The 20,100-nt window shown below is 42.3% G+C and overlaps 1 long non-coding RNA gene across 3 annotated transcripts; it reads left to right on the top strand.

Moving 5' to 3' along the window:
• The first annotated feature begins 2,450 nt into the window (after positions 1 to 2,450).
• On the top strand, positions 2,451 to 19,584 carry LOC125720413 (uncharacterized). 3 transcript variants are annotated; one of them, XR_007385446.1, is made up of 4 exons: positions 2,451 to 2,548; positions 3,744 to 3,860; positions 4,112 to 4,185; positions 19,249 to 19,584. It is a non-coding gene; the product is annotated as an uncharacterized LOC125720413 (long non-coding RNA). The 3 variants fall into 3 exon arrangements; XR_007385445.1 differs by lacking the exon at positions 19,249 to 19,584 and adding an exon at positions 11,939 to 12,195; XR_007385444.1 differs by lacking the exon at positions 19,249 to 19,584 and adding an exon at positions 4,286 to 4,426.
• Positions 19,585 to 20,100: the final 516 nt, after the last annotated feature.

Genomic DNA, 20,100 nt, shown 5'->3' with positions numbered 1-20,100 from the left:
AACACAGCTTCCAGTTTATAACAGACACCTGAGAGTTTCTGTATAGCTTGTAGAAGATTGCAAAATGGCCTCTTTGCACCATGTGACTTTGAAGACCACAATGCTGCAGTCTGATGTTCCCACAAAGAACCCACACAATGGACAAGCTAGTTGGTAAATTCCGTGTTTGTAGGTACTGTCTTTTGCAACATACTGTGCATGTTACTTTGTGCATGAAAAGTTGTGTCTTTGTAGAGGCAGTCCTGCATGTCCGAGGCTGGAGACCTAATACTGGACAACGATGATGCACTGCGCATGAAATGCTCACCAGCAAAAATAGCCGCCGGTGATAACCAGACCACAGACCTCAGCAAATGCAGCCACGGTGACTGGCTATATCATCTGGGGCACTGAGGATGTCACGGTCACAAACACTATCAGCACCACACTCTGCAAACAGAGGCCATGGATTACAGGAGATGTCCAGGATTCAATTAGTAGTAGCCATAATGTCTATTTTAGATATCCAAAATGCAAAATGGTTTAAGATATCTATCATGTGATTACTGACATCTAAAACTACATTCGTACTCATAAGAACTCAATTTTAGATATCTCAAATACCCAGTTGTATTAATAAGAGTTCAAGTTTGGATATCTACAATTAACATTATTACTAATAAAATACACTTGCAGATATCTAGAAATTTATAGTGGTTATCTGCTGAATGTGATATATATAACTACATTAGAATTGACGTAATTCCTAGCGGTAAGAAGCGAATTACGGATATGTCAAATGCTAATTTGTACTCGTAAGAATGAATTAGAGATATCTGAAATGCCCGTTTGTACTAGTAAGAATTACAATGCAGATATCTAAAATTCTTATTCTGTCTAATGTTTAATGTTAAAACAACTTGTTACATTACGGAGCACAGGTCCTCGTGACGTTACCTCGGTTATTAAATAGATAAACACTCCGCAACTGTCCTCCAAAGATATGATTGTTGTAGCTGGCAAGTTTAACTAGGAAAAAGTGTGAAATTGGAAATAAAAAAGGAGATATACTAATAACTAAGCTAATATTCACAACGGAAATATTTTGTGATCGGTATGCATCATTAACGTACAATAATGACCTATTATGATAACTAACTTTACATTCTGCATCAGTCTACCCAAATTATATTACTATAATAAATGTTGTATAATTAAAGGAACCTTTTTACTTACAGACGATGCCAAATTGTAGGATTATATGAAGGGATAGTGAAAAAGTCACATTTTCGATCTGCCCAACAATGTCATGGACTAAACTTCCTTATCAGTGCGACTTCCCGTTGGTGTAATACAATATTCAACCACTAGGTGTAAGCTAAGAACCGTTTACTTTCATGGTTTGCCTGCAGGTACAATGAGCTTGAATGGCGCTGGTCCGTCATTCGAATAGTTACTCATTGAGACACGGAAATAACTTTTTAAAAATATATTAACCCAGAACTGGAAAGTAGAAAAAACAATTAAACACAAGTAAGGCATCTATTTGCACATTTGTTTAAAGTTTTTAAGACTGGGGAAAGTGGACGTACGGCGGGAAATACTGACCTAACGCCACACAGACTGAAGAGATGTTCACAAGATTATTATTGAGTGCTACCAAATACCTTTGAAATCACTTTGTTCTCATTTTGTTTTGTGTCCAACGAGGAGACACTACTCTGGTCATGGCTGTGTCAGTCCCCATGGGTCTGGCGATCATGGTGAAAGTGACACCATTTTTCTTGACTGTAAAATTCAAGATCGTCTTTTGCATACGTGTGCGCATTTGCACTGATAAGACAAATAATTTAAGTATAGAATGGTTAAAATGCGGGATAATTTGTTTGAGGTGGGCGGTTCGACCAAAATACCTATAGTATCGATACAAACGTTGGTATTGATTTAATCTTCATTCACTTATATTTTCCTTAATTCCTATAAATTATCCGACTTAGGTTGCTGTAAATGTGGACAATATGGTATGCCATAAAATTGCTAAATAAACAGATCGGGCAGTGCAGACGTGTGAGGGGAAAATCGAGTATTTTGTACCGATTGGGTAGTGACAACACTAACTGTTTATCTTGAGACGCTTAACTTCTTATTTATTAAAATCATAACATGCCTTGTGTTGTCTTGCTTAATTTTCTAATGAGCAGACGAGCCGTGTAAACTCCTTTTACCGACTTTATTTCTTGTACATTTTTCAGTTCCGCCAAACAGTGCTACATTCCTCACCCCCTCACAAAGCGTAAAAGGCAAATCCAATTTATTATTATATGTATGAACGCTCCTAATACCCGAATGATATTCAACACCAACAACTAGCAAAATAACATAATTATGCTCCGTGGGTGTGTCGTGGTGATATATATCAGTAAAGTACCTCCTCTTATTACTGATACCCTGCAACTCCTGGTAGATCGCACCAAATCTTCTGTCCTTCAAAGTCTGCACGTGATAAAGGAACCTGCCGAGACCCTTAATGACGTGAAGACACTGTGCGTCTCCCTCATCATCTTACTCTGTGAGTAACATTCAAACTCTGTACTGTTGAATTATGTTAGAAAGAAGCTCTGGACAAATTATATAACTAAATTAAACACATTTTCGATTTATATAAGTCTTTTGATCAGAGATGGTGCACTTTACTGCAGTAAGTTACATTGTGATACATTAATTTGTTTCCGTCTACGGTTATAAGGTTCCCCGCAGTCGAAGTGGCATGTGAGCAAATGGAACAATCGACATGGGCATTAAACAATATAACCGATGTTGTTTCTGAATTTAAACAAGTACTTTGAGTAAATATAAAAAGAAATGTTCCTTTTCCTCGATACACTTTCGTGTGGAACTCATTCACTTCATATAGTCTTTGGCTTAAAAACATCAAAGAGTCTGATCTGGGACTTTACTGTCTGTCCACAAAATATCTCAGTTTTCAATGGACTCGAGGGAAGAACTCAAGAATGGGCACAGGGCCCACTGGGGCGCTCACAAGGGCGACAACATCAATGGCTGGACTGGGGAGCTCGATACAGGGAGGCACTATGTATATCACTGATGAGGGAGCAGACGAGAGGCACCCGGGGTGATCCACACGAGGGCTGTAACGAGAGGAGAAATTAAGTAACGGGTGTGGCTCAGAGACACACAACGGAGAGAACGAGAGGAAAGGAACGCAGGGCGTGACAGATCAGAACTCCTAAAAGTATGTTAATACTAAGCATGTTTTTTACATTTGGCCAGACCTTAATGTGGGTGTTAGCAGAATATTACACTGCAGTAAATTTGGTGCTTCGTAGTTTGTTTTCATAGTAATCAAAGGTTAAATCTCCTAATGAGAAACATTTATTAAACCCCAAAGTTAAGAAAACACAAGTATACAGATAATTAGATTCACTTGTTTGAATATTTTGGCCTGATATGGGCCTGCATTGTGCAGTGAAGATCTCGGTAACTCTGCTACCATCAGAAGAAGTTGTCAGCACAATGTATGCTGCCGTGATGAAGATCCTTTCCTTTCATACCACAGTATCTCATACCAGCAGCCTAATTCTGCTTCACGCACTAAAATTCTGCAGCTAAGCAGCGCCCCCCCAGTGACCATTTTGTGGTATGACGTGTGTATTGAAGTCCACACCCAGGCTAATATGCGTCTGTCTCCTGCCCTCCGGATGGACGCACATAAAGCACCATGCCTCTCTGTGTCTTCAAACCAGAAACAACGATGGTCTGCATGGCATTCCCTTTCATCATGGTGACCACCTTCGCTGCAACTTGCGCTTTGACCTGCTTTCCCTTCTCCGTTTTGATGTACATGCAGGGATATAAAAAGGGTGAGTCAACGAGCGCTTCACTGTCGCAGCCTCTGCCTGTCTGCTGTAGCTCACGCTGTCCCTCACGTTGGGTTACTGTGTATCTCTGTTTATGATCCAAATCAAACTGAATTAACACACTGCCTCTGTATTTATTCATAAACCCATATAAAACCATAAACGCAACATGGGATAAACCATGCAAAAAAATTGTTATTTTAGACCTTCTGAACTGATATCAGTCTTATGTGTCGATAATAATTAACCTTCAGGTTTGCAGAAATCTGTGCTTCATAAGTCAGCGGAGGAGGGACAGCTGCTTCCTCCTGGTGCTCATGGGAAGCAGGTACTTCGCTGTCTGATTGGCTGTCAGCAGTTTTCCATTTACAGCAAAAGATGCTCAAATGACATCACGCAGCATAAATGTCTGTGATATTGTATCACAGGGGCAGGCCAGAAGTGATGGACGACAGCTGCTCGACATTTACACGGAGGTCAAATACAGCCCACTGTGACCTCTGACCTCAGCTACACCTCCTCAAGTCATGTGATCCAGATAATCCCAACATCCAAGACTCACTTACACCTTAACCACACGTTTCTATATGTCTTCAATATTATCATTCAGTTATAATGTTGACTTTCTAATTGTAATTTTCATGTACATTGAAGTCTAGTTGAACTATAAAGCGGGTTTTCGGCTTTATTTTGGATGATTATTAAGAAATAAAATGTTCCTTTAATTTGTTTCTGAGAAAGGCCTTTGTTTGAATCATTTTTCTGTGCAGATCGTCATTGTTCAATGTCATGATGGAAAATATTTTCCTCATAACTCTGCAAGACTTGAAACTGCTGATAAAATCAGTTTGCTGGTGTCAGTGTCAGACTCCAAATGAGCGCAGAACTGAAACAGCCCCTCTGAGGCCCAGTCTCAGCAGAAACTGTATGTTGTGAGGTTCATACAGTATGTAGCAATTTATGTTCTCGTTCAGAAGGCCAATGCATGACACCTAACCTGGTGTAAAGGGCACAAACCTGGACCAGTGAGCAAAGAAAACCCTATATGGCCTGATGGGTCGTCTGTCAGTCTTTATCCCACATCTGGGTGGGTTTACACTTGGAGAAAGACAAAGGATGCTCTCAGCCCACAGTGCTGTTGGAGTCTTTAGGGCGGATGACTGAATTATGAATCAATCGATAATCAATGTTGTTGTTTTTTGTTCTTGGGGGGCGGGGGCTGTATGGACGGATGAATTGCAAGTGGTGTTATCACATAGCCACACCAACCCCTCTTCCAGCAGCAACCCAGCTTTCCTAGTTGGTTTCCCATCCAAGTACTGGCCAGGGCCAAATCTGCGTAGCTTCAGACGGATTTCCTGATCTGAACTGCATGCTTTGGGGCTGCTGAGAAAAGTTACAGGTATAAATGCACACATTCTTCGCATAGCAAACGTTTCTGCTCTATAGCTAAAGACTAAAAGATTTTCAGAGAGACAGACCACAGACCTCAAAGAGTCTGCAGCCAGAGTGAGTGGCTACATCAACATGTGCACTGAGGGTGTCACAGTCACACAAACAATCACCACACTTTCCAACCAGAAGCCTCGGTTTACAGCAGATGTTTGCAAACTTCTGAAAACCCGAGACGTTACATTCAGAGCAGGAGGTGAGGCAGCGCTCAGGAAGGCCAGAGCCAACCGGTCCTGAGACATCAGACGAGTAAAATGTGAGCGTGCTCAAAAAAATCAACACACGGACACACGGAGCGTGTGGCAGGTCCTCAAGACCATCACAGACTACAGACCCACACCCCACACACCTGTGGCGCTGACACCTCCCTCACTGACACACTGAGCATCTTCTATGCACAGCTTGAAGGTTGGGGACCTGCTGCAGGGGAGTAACGACTTGCTGATGCCATCGTTTATCAACACCTACAAGACCACTAGCATGGCAGATGTACTGCTATATATTTCTCTGGGTTTAAACACTCCTCTTATGCCATAAATGCTTCTGATTTGAGCGAGATGTGGTTCACAAGGGACAAGCAGCGCGCTTGGCCTTCTCCCTTCCCCTGACCTTCTCCACAGCCATGTCCTGTAGGCGCTCTGGCAGACGATCGTTCGATAACCACAGTAAACTTTGGCCTGCATGGTGCTGATCACCTCCTGGTGGTGCATGGTAGATCCTAAAAGATTTTTTTTGTTTGTGTTACTGGATTCTGAATATATCTCAACTCACACTCTGCATGTATTTTAATGTAAGTGTTATATTAAGCGCATGTTAGTGCTTTATGTCCAGCTCAGTGGGATAAGAATCTCTGTCCACATCCGGAAGGCTGTGGGTTTGAATCCTATTTCTGGCAGAGTAATAATAACACCACTGGGTCCTTGAACGACGCACGTAACCCCAATTGCTCCGGGGTGTTGGAGGCTGGCCCTGCTCTCTGCCTCCCAAGCTTTCGTCACTATAGACCAAAGCATCTTATAACTGTGTCTGTCTTATTCATAATGCCATATTTAGGCACTCTCTCAGAAGATGCTTTCAAACCCGGGCATACAGGGCTGGCATCATGGGGGGACATTTGCAGCCCCCCCCCACCAAATGAGATATTGTGGCCCCCCCCAAACACCACGGATCAAGGACACCGTCTAATTTTTTAAACTAGTGCATTTAAAGTATAGTGTTTGTTTGGCTAACAATGAACATGGCTAGAACATTCACTGTTAAATGGCTTTCTGACATGTTCTACTAGAACGTGGTTAATTTGGGTGTGACGTCATTCCCAGCATCGACGTCCGAGGCAAATGGAACACAGCACAAGGTAATATTCAGTAATCATGCTTGACATGTTGAATGCAGAAGAAATGTGCAGGAAATGTGACTTTGATAAGGGCTAAATCATTATGACCAGACGACTGGATCAGAGCATCTCCAAAACTGCAATGCCTGTGGGCAGGGACGGACTACTGACCGGGCCAGCGGGGCCGCTGCCCAGGGGCCCTTGGGGTGCAGGGGGCCCGTGGGGCCCCTAGCCCAAAACAATTTGCAACGCTTATCAGCAATGTATTTTCGTTTGTCTATTTTAGAGGGCCTACATTCTTTGATCCTCTGCCTACAAGGGCCCCTAACCCTATAGGGAGAGTGTTTGGCTGCCAAGGGCGCTTGAATTGTGGTGGTTGTGGTGGTGGGGGAGGGGGCCTCGCGAATGTTTTGCCCAGGGGCCCACACAACCCATAATCCGTCCCTGCCTGTGGGGTGTTCAGGGTCAACTGTGGCTCACGATCTAATGTGAGCAGTCAGAGGAGGGACAAATTACTATCCACTGACAGGGTCTTGGGCAGCGTAGACTTTTTGATGCGAGATGTTAAAGCTATCCCATATGGTACGGACCAAAAGCAGGGTTAGTGTGACCCAAATTACAGATAATTTAATGATGATTACAGGAGTAATATGTCTTGGCACAGAGTGCATCAAGCCCTGCAAGTGTATGGGGCTGCGGCTGTGTGCGTCCTGTGTGTCTATAGCTCTCATTGGTCTTAGGTCCAACCCTAAACCTAGTATTCCTCTAACTTTATTATTTTCTCATTATGTTCCCTGTTTATGGTGTCCAGGTTTTGGCTATACAGCCTGTTTGCTCGGTGGGTGAGTCATGGTGCTATTTGTCAGGGACGAACCTCAAGTACTTCCTTCTCTTAGCTGTGACACCCATAAATTCTTGGTAAATCGCACCAACGTTTCAGGTCTGCCTGTGATAAAGGAACCTACCCAGACTCTTAAGGACATGAAGACACTGTGAGTCTCTTTGATCATCTTACTCTGTGAGTAACATTTAAACTCAGTGCTGTCAGGTTGTGTTAGAAAGAAGTTCTTAACAAATTAAAGAACTAAATTAAATAAGTTCGCTGTTTATTTGTAAGACTTTTGATCAGAGACAGTGCAGGCTGAGTGATTACAGCGTTTATTCTAGGGATGGGCGATGTCCAAAAACTTATATGTGATATTTTAATTGAAAAACTTTAACCGTATTTATTATTTAACAATAATACAGAGTCGTCCAAGACGTCTGTAAATACACACACACACACACACACACACAAACACACACACATGAAGACAAACACCCGCAACAAGCAGACCACTTAATTTGTTTTTTTCTTTATACCTTCATGTTTTTCTGTCTGGTTAAAACAAAAATAAAAGAAAAAACATGAAGGTATGAGAAAAAAACGCTATTTGTATCTTCCTCTAAACAGCATATTAATTATGGAATTTTTAGACTATTAATCTATTAATTGCGGATTAACTGTTACACATCATCCATTTATAGTGCAATGGAATAAATAAGTATGATAATAACTCAAAAAACTGAAATGAGACAAACATGGCTGTAAAATGGCTGTAGCAATGGAGCATGGCGGACGATGCGCACCACTTCTCAAATTATATATTATTATACATTTTCATTAATAGTGGCAATGTGAATATTCAAACTGCAAAGTGTACTAGTAATGGACTAGTAATTGTAAAACTAAATGAGACACATGCCCAGCAAAGCGTGCTTTAAGCTTTGGACTATGGAGATAATGCTTACCACTTAATAACTGCACTGTCCATTGTGAACGGTAGCTATTTCGGCAAGAACTTTATGTAGCGTATTTAATATCTGTCCGTAAAGAAGCTGGGAAAACCAAGGCATGCACTAGAGTTGCTACCAACCCAGAATGCAGAACCAATATCTAACTACAAAAGAAATTGCCTCTTTTCGTAGATATTAACATTATTTAGCACACAGAGCGAAAGCTGGAAACGCAGAAATGATCAGCATGTATTTCTGCCTGACATCAAAATCTGTGATTAAAATCCACCTGTCTACATTCGCTGAAAGATATTACAGCCGGTGGAAAACATGGAAACCGAGGGGTGCACAAGAGTTGTCACCAACTCAGAATGCTGAACCAGTATCTAATTACAATAGCAATGGCCTCTTTTTCTAGATATTAACATTATTATACACATAGTGAAAGGGCTGGAGACGCAAAGATAACGGGAGTGCATTTCTGCCTGTGTGATGGACATCAAAATCTCTGTTTAAAAACTTCTGCTGAAAAATATCCAAGCCATAAAAAATAAATTTCGAACGTAAAGCTAACTTTACTGCAGTTTGGTACATTGTGTGATACATTAATTTGTTTCCATCTACGGTTGTAAGGTTCCCCGCAGTCGAAGTGGCATGTGAGCAAATGGAACAATCGACATGGGCATTAAACAATATAACCGATGTTGTTTCTGAATTTAAACAAGTACGTTGATAAAATTTGCAAAATGATAAAGAAAATATTTAATACCTACAGAAATCGTATTTAAGACGTCATATGCTATTCAAATTTTATTTTTTCCCCTAAATTGATTTAATGCTTCTTAGTACTGTTTAATGACTTGCGGAAATGTGTGATGAAGGTTATAGACCAGCCTTGTGGTACAGACAATGTTCTCAGGAAGGGGGAGAACATTTTAAAATGAGTTTGAGGAAGCACTTCTTTACAGAGTGTAGTTAGAGTATGGAATAGTCTTCCTGTTTGTGGTAGTGCAAACTAAAACCCAAAATGGGCGTTTATCAATATAACCAAATTTCTTACTGAGTCTAAACATGTACTTTGATTTGACCTCCAGCAGGCCACTGCTGTGAATGTCTCTGACCAAACAATCATAAACAGACTTCATGAGGGAGGCCTGAGGGCCTGACGTCCTCTAGTGGGCCCTGTGCTCACTGCCCGGCACCGTGGAGCTCGATTGGCATTTGCATAGAATACCAGAATTGGCAAGTCCATCACTGGTCTGGAGAAGCCACAGAGAATGTTATGCTGCCTGTAACATTGTTCAGCTTGAGCGGTTTGGTGGTGGGTCAGTGATGGTCTGGGAGGCATATCCATGGAGGGACGCACAGACCCCAACAGGCTAGACAATGGCACCTTGACTGCCATTAGGCATCGGGATGACCCATTGTCAGACCCTGTGCTGGTGCAGTGAGCCCTGGGTTCCTCCTGGTGCCCGGCCTCATGTGGCGAGAGTATGGAGGCAGTTCCTGGAGGATGAAGGAATTGATACAATTGACTGCCCCCACCGCTCACCTGACTTAAAGCCAATAGAACACCTCTGGGACATTATGTTCGGTCCATCTGATGCCAGCAGGTGGCACCTCAGACTGTCGAGGAGCTCAGTGATGCCCTGGTCCAGATCTGGGAGGAGATCCCCCAGGACACCATCCATCGTATCATTAGGAGCACGTCCGAACGTTGTCAGGCATGCATACAATCACGTGGGGGCCATACAAACTACTGAGTACGAGATTTTGGACCCCATGAATAGATATCAAATTGGACCCCCAACCCAAAACAATTGTTTTATGTTTCAAATTTTTTAGAGCTGCAGTAACTCAGGGGCCCTTGGAATAAAACGTTTCCTCGCTTTACAGCGAAATATATGTCGTTGGACAACATTCAAATTTTTTGTGGCTTATTTTTCATTATTTTATATTTAATATTTAGTTGAAAAAGATTTATTATTCTTTTGTAAAAACATATAATATAAAATAATACACATCCAGCAAGGTGAAGGAAGCGAGGGCAAGCATGATGAATAGTGGAAAGGGGTTTTATTAGACAGAACAAAACAAATACACAAAACGAAAGGACCATGAGGGATCCATGCCGCATTGCCGGAGACTAGACAGGCACAGACTACGGAAGGGAGTGACTTCAGACACAGATCAGGGTAGCACAAGACTGGGAAGCGCTTAAATACATGATCAACAGGAAAGCAAACGAGAGGCAGCTGGGTGTGACTGACAGGAGGGCTGGTTGTTATGGTGACGCCTCAGAAGAAAATAGGCAGGATAAAATAAATTAACAGTTTTAAGAAAGAGTCAATTAAGTGCTGAATGTTAATGACCATGCATGTGTGAGTGAATGGTGTGTGAGTGTGCCCTGCGACGGGCTGCCCCCCCATCCTGGGTTGTTCCCTGCCTCGTGCCCATTGCTTCCGGGATAGGCTCCGGACCCCCCGCGACCCAGTAGGATAAGCAGTTTGGAAAATGGATGGATGGATGTTAATGATCATTCTCTTTCTGTCCTTACAAATATTTCTAAATATAAAGCAATGAGAAAGATTGAACTCCTAAAAGTATGTTAATACTAAGCATGTTTTTATATTTGGCCAGACCTTATTGTGGATGTTAGTAGAATATTACATTACAGTAAATCTGGTGCTTCATTCATTAGTTTGTTTGCATGGTAATCATGTGTATTAAAGCCCAAATCAAGGCTAATATGCTTCCGCTACCTGCCCTCCGAATGTCCTCAAATAAACCACCATGTCTCCCTGTTTCCACACCAGAAACAATGTGGATCTGTGGGGAGAATTCATGGATTCTGGTGATTCCCTTCATTGTAGCTTGTGCTGTTGTCTGCCTTCCCTCCTCTGTTTTGATGTACATGCGGGGATACAAAAATGGTGAGTCTGCTGGAGCACGCCCTCACGCCCCCTGCTGTGAATTTCACACCCTCCTGGGGGGAGAGACCCTGAGTGACTGTAGCTTGAGTGACTGCAGTTTTTCCTTTGACTGCTTGCAGCCTTTCACAGTGTGGGGTCCTCACTGTTCTCCGTCTCTCTCTGTCTGCTGTAGCTGCCTGACAGGCCAATAGTCACACAGTCCCACACGTTGGCTTACTGTGTATCTCTGTTTATGATCCAAATCAAACTGAATTAACACACTGCCTCTGTATTTATTCATAACACCATATAAAACCATAAACGCAACATGGGACAAACCATGCAAAAAAATTGCGCAAAAAATTGTTATTTTAGACCTCCTGAACTGATATCAGTCTTATGTGTCGATAATAATTAACCTTCAGGTTTGCAGAAATCTGTGCTTCCTAAGTCAGCGGAGGAGGGACAGCTGCTTCCTCCTGGTGCTCATGGGAAGCAGGTACTTCGCTGTCTGATTGGCTGTCAGCAGTTTTCCATTTACAGCAAAAGATGCTCAAATGACATCACGCAGCATAAATGTCTTATTAATCTGTGATATTGTATCACAGGGGCAGGCCAGAAGTGATGGACGACAGCTGCTCGACATTTACACGGAGGTCAAATACAGCCCACTGTGACCTCTGACCTCAGCCACACCTCCACAAGTCATGTGATCCAGATAATCCCAACATCCAAGACTCACTTGCACCTTAACCACACGTTTCTATATGTCTTCAATATTATCATTCAGTTATAATGTTGACTTTCTAATTGTAATTTTCATGTACATTGAAGTCTAGTTGAACTATAAAGCGGGTTTTCGGCTTTATTTTGAATGATTATTAAGAAATAAAATGTTCCTTTAATTTGTTTCTGAGAAAGGCCTTTGTTTGAATCATTTTTCTGTGCAGATCGTCATTGTTCAATGTCATGATGGAAAATATTTTCCTCATAATTCTGCAAGACTTGAAACCGCTGATAAATTCAGTTTGCTGGTGTCAGTGTCAGACTCCAAATGAGCACAGAACTGAAACAGCCCCTCTGAGGCCCAGTCTCAGCAGAAACTGTATGTTGTGAGGTTCATATGTAGCAATTTATGTCATGGTTCACGTTCAGAAGGCCAATGCATGACACCTAACCTGTTGTAAAGAGCACAAACCTGGACCAGTGAGCAACGCAAACCCTATATGGCCTGATGGGTCTGTCAGTCTTTATCCCACATCTGGGTGGGGTTATGCTTGGAGAAAGACAAAGGATGCCCTCGGCCCACAGTGCTGTGGGAGTCTCAAGGGCTGATTATTGAATTATGAATCAGTCGATAAACAATATGGTTATTTTTTTTGCTGTTGTTGTTGGGGGTGGGGGCTATATGGACGGATGCATTGCAAGCGGTGTTAACACATCTTCTAGTATATAACTAAACCCAGTTTCTGTATTACCAGCATAAGATTGCAGAATGGCCTGCTTGGGGGATGTGTGCCTCTGGGGAAGGCACCCCACAACCCCCACCTCTTGGTCTTCCACAATTTTGTAACGCTGCAGCACTGATGAAGTCTGATGACCCCGGCAGTTAGTAAATTGTTTTTCTTTAGGTGTTAATATAATTGGCACCTAAATGACTGGAAGAATGAATGTTACATTTATATAGCGATATTCAAGACACCTTAAGCGCTTTACAGAACAAAGGGGAAGCCACTTCAACCACCACCAGCGTAGCCCCCCCACCTGGATGATGCCAGAGCAGCCATTCAACACAAACACATTCACCACACAGTAGCTAAGGTGGTGATGGAGCAGGAGAGAATTCACCAATTAGATATAGGCGGTGATTAGGAGGCCAGATCTGATAGGGCCACAGTGGGCGATTTTAGCCAGGACATCGGGGTACCACTCCTCCTCTTTCTATAGATGTCCCGGGATCTTTTATGACCTCAGAGAGGCAGGAGCTCAGTATTATCTCTCATACAAAGGACGGCACCATTTTTACAGCACGATGCCCCCCTCACTGCACTGGGACATTGGGATCCACACAGAGCACAGGATGGGCTAACCAGTCAGCCACACCAACATCTCTACCAGCAGCAACCCGGCTACCGTAGGTGGTCTCCAACCCAAGTACTGGCCACACCCAAAGCTGCGTAGCTCCAGATGGATTACCTGGTCAGAACAGAAAAAATACAGGTAAAATGCACACATGCATGATTCTTTGCACACCAAACGTTTCTGCTCTATAGTTCTGTCTATGTAGAGCCACCCCTGTATGTCTGCAAATCTTCTTAAGATCTAGTGCTGCATCTCTGAGGCCGGGGACCTGTTGTAGGCGAGTGACGACACCATGATACTCTCGTTCCATCACACAGACTGAAAGATTTTCAGAGAAACAGGCCACAGACCTCAAAGAGCCTGCAGCCAGAGTGACTGGCTACATCAACAGGCGCATTGAGGATGTCATAGTTACAAAAACAAACACCACACTTTCCAACCAGAAACCCCGGTTTACAGCAGAACTTTTCAAACTGCTGAAAACCCGAGACGTTACATTCAGAGCAGGAGGTGAGGCAGCGCTCAGGAAGGCCAGAGCCAACCGGTCCTGAGACATCAGGCGAGTGAAGTGTGAGCGTGATCAAATAAATCAGTCACTTCAGCAACATGAGACACACAGAGCATGTGGCATGGCCTCCAGACCATCACAGACTACAGACCCACACCCCACACACCTAACTTACTGTTACGTTCGCCGGTTAATGGATGCGGCGAACAGGTAGGCAGACGGGCAGGAAACAGGGAAGGCAGACAGGATACGGGGAAAACCGAGGATTTATTTCGGAATCGGGGATTCGGAAACATCGGACAAAGACTAACTTCAATGACAGACAAGGAACTAGGGCAAGACGCGGACTGAAATACACAAGACGGAGCAAAATAACTAGACACAGCTGGGTACAATCAGGGAAGCAGACGTGGATAATCAGGGGGGCGTGGCACACGGGGATCGTACGAGCTGGGGGGCAACACTTACTGACATACTGAACATTTTCTATGCCCAGCTTGAAGGTTGGGGACCTGCTGCAGGGGAGTGACGACTTGCTGATGCCATCGTTTATCAACACCTACAAGACCACTAGCATGGCAGATGTACTGCTATATATTTCTCTGGGTTTAAACACTCCTCTTATGCAATAAATGCTTCTGATTTGAGCGAGATGTGGTTCACAAGGGACAAGCAGCGCGCTTGGCCTTCTCTCTTCCCCTGACCTTCTCCACAGCCATGTCCTGTAGGCCCTCTGGCAGACGATCGTTCGATAACCACAGTAAACTTTGGCCTGCATGGTGCTGATCACCTCCTGGTGGTGCAGGGTACATCATTGGCGGACTGTCACATCATAAAAGATTGTATTTTTTTTTGTTTGTATTACTGGATTCTGAATATGTCACAACTCACACTCTGTATGAATTTTACTGTAAGTGTTATATTAAGCGCATGTTAGTGCTTTATGTCCAGCTCAGTGGGATCCGGAAGGCTGTGGGTTTGAATCCTTGCTCGGTGGGTGTGTCATGGTGATATTTATCAGGGGCAAATCTCAAGTACCTCCTTCTCTTAGCTGTGACACCCATAAATTCTTGGTAAATCGCACCAACGCTTCAGGTCTGCCTGTGATAAAGGAACCTATCCAGACTCTTAAGGACATGAACACACTGTGCGTCTCTCTGATCATCTTACTCTGTGAGTAACATTCAAACTCAGTGCTGTCAGGTTGTGTTAGAAAGAAGTTCTTAACAAATTAAAGAACTAAATTAAATAAGTTCGCTGTTTATTTGTAAGACTTTTGATCAGAGACAGTGCAGGCTGAGTGACTACAGCGTTTATTTTTGGGATGGGCGATGTAGAAAAACTTATATGTGATATTTTAATTGAAAAACTTTAACCGTATTTATTATTTAACAATAATATAGAGTCGTCCAACACGTCTGTAAATACACACACACACACACACACACACACACACACACACGAAGACAAACACCCGCAACAAGCAGACCACTTAATTTGTTTTTTTCTTTATATCTTCATGTTTTTCTGTCTGGTTAAAACAAAAATAAAAGAAAAAACATGAAGGTATGAGAAAAAACGCTATATGTATCTTCCTCTAAACAGCATATTAATTATGGAATTTTTAGACTATTAATCTATTAATTGCGGATTAACTGTTACATATCATCCATTTAGAGTGCAATAGAATAAATAAGTATGATAATAACTCAAAAAACTGAAATGAGACAAACATGTCTTATAAAATGGCTGTAGCAATGGAGCATGGCGGACGATGCGCACCACTTCTCAAATTATATATTATTATACATTTTCATTAATAGTGGCAATGTGAATATTTAAACTGCAAAGTGTAGAATAAATGGACTAGTAACTGTAAAACTAAATGAGACACATGCCCAGCAAAGCGTGCTTTAAGCTTTGGACTATGGAGATAATGCTTACCACTTAATAACTGCACTGTCCATTGTGAACGGTAGCTATTTCGGCAAGAAGTTTATGTAGCGTATTTAATATCTGTCCGTAAAGAAGCTGGGAAAACCAAGGCATGCACAAGAGTTGCTACCAACCCAGAATGCAGAACCAATATCTAATTATAACAGAAATCGCCTCTTTTTGTAGATATTAACATTATTTAAATATTATTTTTTATTATTATTATGTGAAAACTCGAAACGCAAAAATGATCGGTATGTATTTCTGCCTGACATCAAAATCTGTGATTAAAAACTGCCTGGTTACTTTTGCTGTAAGACATTACAGCCAGGAAGCTGGAATGTAAAGCTAAGTTTACCGCAGTAAGTTACACTGTGTGTTACATTAATTTGTTCCCGTCTACGGTTATAAGGTTCCCTGTAGTTGAAGTGGCGTGTTAGCAAACAGGACAACTGAAATGGACGTAAATCAAAATAACAAATTTTGTTTCTCGGTTATATATGCACTTTGACTACATTGCCAAGAAAATGATAAACTGTTTAATACCTACAGTAATTGTACGTAAGACTTGATAATGCTATTAAAATCCCAATTTTTGCTAAATTGATTTAAAGCTTTTTAATACTGTTTAATGACTGCTGGAGATATGTGATAAGCATGACCAGCCAACCTTCCTGTACAGGCAATGTTCTCATGAGAATCAGTGTTACACTGTGAGTGGAAAAAACCAACCCAGATGCAGCTCAGTTGAAGAACAAATTGTGGGCCAGACCTTATTGTGGGTGTTTGTAGAATATTACATTGCAGTTAATTTGGTGTTTCGTTCATTAGTTTGTTTACATTGTAATCGAAGGTAAAATCCCCTAATGAGAAGCATCTATTGAACACAAAAGTTAAGAAAATCCTAGTATACAGATCATTAGATTCACTTGAATATTTTGGCCTGATTTGGACGGGCACTGTGGAGTGAAGATTTCAATACATTAATTAATAATTAAAATATGAGGCTGTTGTCAGCACATGAATCGTGCTGTGATAAGAATCATTTCCTGAACACTGAAGCCATTTCTAAGACCGCGGAGCTTCACTGAGACGTCATGATCCACGTTGCCATTTTGTAGTATGGTGTGTGTGTGTGTTAAAGTAGTGAAGGTTAATATGCTTCTGCTACCTGAATGGACCCAAATAAACCATCATGCCTCCCTGTGTTTCCACACCAGGAGAAATGTTGAAGTATGTGGGAGTTGGATGGATACTGATCTTCATCTTCACTGCAATTTGTACTTTGACTTGCGTTCCCTTATTGCTTTTCATGTACATAAGTGGATATATGAAGGGTAAGTCACCGTCACACCCCCTGCTGTGTATTTCACACTCCTTCTTCTGAAGGAGGCAAGGGCAGGTGTGAGAACAAACAAAAATGGAAACCAGTTCTCACACTAGGGCACCATCAATGACCAGACTGGGGAGCATAGGACTAGGAGGCACTGTTATACTGGAGTAATGAAGCAGCAGACGAGGGGCAGCTGGAGTGATCCACACAATGCTTGAAAGGAGAGGCAAGATAAATGATCAACAGGTGTAGCTCGTTAGAGCCACACTAGGGGGAGAAGGAGGGGGCAGGAATGGGGGGTATGACAACTTTACAACAACAACAACAAATTTATTTTTATATAGCGCATTATCACATTACATCGTCTCAAAGCGCTTTACAGCATCCCCACCCAAAGCCCCCAGTGAGTAAGCCATAGGCGACAGTGGCAAGGAAAAACTCCCGACAAGGAAGAAACCTTGGGAGGGACCAGACTCAAAGGGGGAGCCCATCCTCCAGGGGCCGGCAGGGATAGTCAAATAGAGAGATGGTTAAGTGCCAGAGATGGGCCAAGTCACATTGTCCCAATCATAAGATCTGGGAAATAACTGGAGAGCAAGGAAAATGACAAGCCAATGCCGATGCCGAGTCTTCTTCCAATCGCCAGGCAACCAGAGGTAAGGCAGCGGGTCATACATGGAAGATCAGAACGGCGAGCTGGATGCAGGGACGTCACTGGTGGTGGCGACGTCACATGTAGCCGGGTGTGCTGGATATCTTGATAGATTGAGGTCTCCAGGCATCACCCCCCAGGAGGAGTAGGGGAAATAAAATGTACAATTAGGCAAAGTAGAGGAGGCTACTGGCAGTGCTAAAAGCTAGGTGAGTGCAATATGAAGTGCAATGTGCAAGCTCCGGCAGATATGGCTATGGCTGCATCAGTAGGAGGGAGAGGCAAGTGGCTTTAATGGTCAAAAACATTTATGAACCCTAAAATCACACATATTTGCTCTGGTCTGCTGTGAGCGTATCTGCAACAGTCTATCTGGTGCATGTTTGGCTGACTACGTGTAAACAGAAGATGTATTTTGAGCCATATGCTGCACCCAATTACTTGTTTAGTCTCATAACTTGTCAGATTTTAGATACTCTAGTTTAAATGGACTTTATCCTCATTCAGTTACATTTAGCCCAGACTTACTTAAATCCAACAAGTTATCTGGCTAAGCAAGAAATCCTACTTTGGCTCCTGGTTATTTTCCTTTATTTTCCAGGTTCTGATTGACAGAGCTATAGACTATTAAAGAGCTGAGACCCTCTTTCTGAGCTCTGGGTAAAAGGCACCATGTTTGTAGTCCACAAATGGGTTCCCTGAGGGCGAAATAGCATGGGCCAGTCGCAGGATAAAAGTTCTCCAAGTCTAGCAAATGGAATATCTTTAAAAGAAAATTCATTCTGGAGATTCTACAGGATCCAATAATCACCAGTCTTAAATATTGCCAGCTAATCACTAAAGAACTAAATTGCTAAACAACTTGGAATTTCAGCTCTCTATGTATGTTGTTAAGGGTTTCAGAGCCAAAAACCAAACCAAACCAAAAACAAAATTCATAGAAAGTATTTTCAAAGCAAACTTTTCAGTTAACTGTGTCCATCACTTTTTATAGGTTTGGCGTTATTGAATTAAACTTTGGATTTTAGTAACTTGTCGGTTAGCTGTGCTCAACACAGCTCTTTATCTATGTCCCAAATCAAACTGAACTAACACTAACATCCCACATGTAACCATAAACACAACACAGGTCAAACCATGAAAAAGAATTACATTGTTATTTGAACCCTTCTGTGCTAAGTATCAGTCATATCTGTCAATAGTAATAATATTTTATCTCAGGTTTGAAGAAATCTAAGCTTCATCAGACTGCGAAGGAGGGACAGCAGCTTCCTGCTGGTGCTCATGGGAACCAGGTACCTTGCTGTCTGATTGGCTCCAATCACCAATTTTCTATTTTCATCAAATGACAAGTTGCATGACATCACGCAGCATAAATGTCTTATTAATCTGTGATACTGTATCACAGGGGCAGGCCAGAAGTGATGGACGACAGCTGCTCGACATTTACACAGAGGTCAAATACAGCCCACTGTGACCTCTGACCCCAGCCACACCTCCACAAATCATGTGATCCAGATAACCACACCCTCCCAGACTCACTTGCACCTTAAGCACACATTCCTATGTCTTCATTTTGACACATAAGGGGTTCAGTTGTCTCAGACATTAAGTTATAATTCAAATTTTTTCAATTGTAATTTTATGCAGACATTGAAGTAAAAGACGTCAACAACTTTATTTTGGATGATTTTATGCAATAAAATGTTCCTTTTATTTGATTCTGAATCATTTTTCAGTGCAGATGATCATTGTTCAATGTCGTGATGGAAAATAGTATAGATACTTTTTAAGACTTGAAACCGCTGATAAATTCAGTTTTCTGCTGTCAGTGTCAGACTCCAAATGAGCACAGAACTGAAACAGCCCCTCTGAGGCCCAGTCTCAGCAGAAACTGTATGTTCTGAGCTTCATTTGTACTGTAGCAATTTATGTCATGGTTCTCGTTCAGAAGGCCAATGCATGACACCTAACCTGGTGTAAAGGGCACAAACCTGGACCAGTGAGCAAAGAAAACCCTATATGGGCTGATGGGTCGTCTGTCAGTCTTTATCCCACATCTGGGGGGTTTATGCTTGGAGAAAGACAAAGGATGCCCTCGGCCCACAGTGCTGTGGGAGTCTCTAGGGCTGATTATTGAATTATGAATCAGTCGATAAACAATATAGTTATTTTTTTTGCTGTTGTTGTTGGGGGTGGGGGCTATATGGACGGATGCATTGCAAGCTGTGATAACACATCTTCTAGTTAAACCCAGTTT

The sequence above is a fragment of the Brienomyrus brachyistius genome, chromosome 25 (assembly GCF_023856365.1).
Source record: "Brienomyrus brachyistius isolate T26 chromosome 25, BBRACH_0.4, whole genome shotgun sequence".
Classification (NCBI taxonomy): Eukaryota; Metazoa; Chordata; class Actinopteri; order Osteoglossiformes; family Mormyridae; genus Brienomyrus; species Brienomyrus brachyistius.
The sequence above is the reverse complement of the archived record's forward strand: the minus strand, read 5'-3'. Positions and strand labels throughout refer to the sequence as shown.